Source organism: Chiloscyllium punctatum, unplaced genomic scaffold, assembly GCF_047496795.1.
Source record: "Chiloscyllium punctatum isolate Juve2018m unplaced genomic scaffold, sChiPun1.3 scaffold_538, whole genome shotgun sequence".
Lineage (NCBI taxonomy): Eukaryota > Metazoa > Chordata > Chondrichthyes > Orectolobiformes > Hemiscylliidae > Chiloscyllium > Chiloscyllium punctatum.
The window spans coordinates 112,409-114,521 of NW_027310272.1; positions in this window are offsets into that span (position 1 = coordinate 112,409).

Genomic DNA, 2,113 nt, shown 5'->3' on the forward strand with positions numbered 1-2,113 from the left:
TGCATTTCGAACCGTGGGAAGTGGCCCAAAAGGGGATGGGAGTGAATGTGACTGCTCAACCCGACTTTGGCGCTTCCGAGCCGGGTAGCTCAGCCGGGTTTGACCCGGCGGTTCTGCCGACGGTCTCGTCTTCGAGGCGGGTGCCTCCCCCGTGTACAGGCCGATTTTCATGCATTTCGTACCGTGGGAAGTGGTCCAAAAGGGAATGGGGGTGGACGTGACTGCTCATACCGACATCGAGACTTGTAAGCCGTGTAGCTCGGCCGGGTTTGATCCGGCGGGTCTGCCGACGGTCTCGTCTTCGAGAGGGGGGCCTCCCCCGTGTACAGGCCGATTTTCGTGCATTTCCAACGGTGGGAAGAGGTTCAAAAGGGGATGGGGGTGAATGTGACTGCTCAACCCGACTCTGAGGCTTCTAACCCGGGTAGCCCGGCCGGGTTTGACCCGGCGGTTCTGCCGTCGGTCTCGCCTTCGAGGGCGGAGCCTCCCCCGTGTACAGGCCGATTTTCGTGCATTTCAAACCGTGGGAAGCGGTCCAAAAGGGGATGGGAGTGAATGTGACTGCTCATACCGACCTTGGCGCTTCCGACCCGGGTAGCTCAGCCGGGTTTGACCCGGCGGTTCTGCCGACGGTCTCGTCTTCGAGGCGGGTGCCTCCCCCGTGTACAGGCCGATTTTCATGCATTTCGTACCGTGGGAAGTGGTCCAAAAGGGAATGGGGGTGAATGTGACTGCTCAACCCGACTCTGAGGCTTCTAACCCGGGTAGCTCGGCCGGGTTTGACCCGGCGGTTCTGCCGTCGGTCTCGCCTTCGAGAGGGGCGCCTCCCCCGTGTACAGGCCGATTTTCGTGCATTTCCAACGGTGGGAAGAGGTTCAAAAGGGGATGGGGGTGAATGTGACTGCTCAACCCGACTCTGAGGCTTCTAACCCGGGTAGCCCGGCCGGGTTTGACCCGGCGGTTCTGCCGTCGGTCTCGCCTTCGAGGGCGGAGCCTCCCCCGTGTACAGGCCGATTTTCGTGCATTTCAAACCGTGGGAAGCGGTCCAAAAGGGGATGGGAGTGAATGTGACTGCTCATACCGACCTTGGCGCTTCCGACCCGGGTAGCTCAGCCGGGTTTGACCCGGCGGTTCTGCCGACGGTCTCGCCTTCGAGGGGGGAGCGTCCCCCGTGTTCAGGCCGAATTTTGTGCATTTCGAACCGTGGGAAGTTGCCCAAAAGTCGATGGGAGTGAATGTGACTGCTCAACCCGACTTTGGCGCTTCCGAGCCGGGTAGCTCAGCCGGGTTTGACCCGGCGGTTCTGCCGACGGTCTCGTCTTCGAGGCGGGTGCCTCCCCCGTGTACAGGCCGATTTTCATGCATTTCGTACCGTGGGAAGTGGTCCAAAAGGGAATAGGGGTGGACGTGACTGCTCATACCGACATTGAGACTTGTAAGCCGTGTAGCTCGGCCGGGTTTGATCCGGCGGGTCTGCCGACGGTCTCGTCTTCGAGGCGGGTGCCTCCCCCGTGTACAGGCCGATTTTCGTGCATTTCGAACCGTGGGAAGTGGTCCAAAAGGGGATGGGGGTGGACGTGACTGCTCAACCCGACTTTGAGGCTTCTAACCCGGGTAGCTCGGCCGGGTTTGACCCGTCGATTCTGCCGATGGTCTCGTTTTGGAGGGGGGAGCCTCCCCCGTGTTCAGTCCGATTTTCGTGCATTTCGAACCGTGGGAAGTGGCCCAAAAGGGGATGGGAGTGAATGTGACTGCTCATACCGACTTTGGCGCTTCCGAGCCTGGTAGCTCAGCCGGGTTTGATCCGGCGGTTCTGCCGACGGTCTCGTCTTCGAGGCGGCTCCCTCCCCCGTGTACAGGCCGATTTTCATGCATTTGCAACGGTGGGAAGTTGCCCAAAAGGGGATGGGAGTGAATGTGACTGCTCAACCCGACTTTGGCGCTTCCGAGCCTGGTAGCTCAGCCGGGTTTGAACCGGCGGTTCTGCCGACGGTCTCGTCTTCGAGGCGGCTCCCTCCCCCGTGTACAGGCCGATTTTCGTGCATTTCGAACCGTGGGAAGTGGTCCAAAAGGGAATGGGGGTGGACGTGACTGCTCAACCCGACTCTGAGGC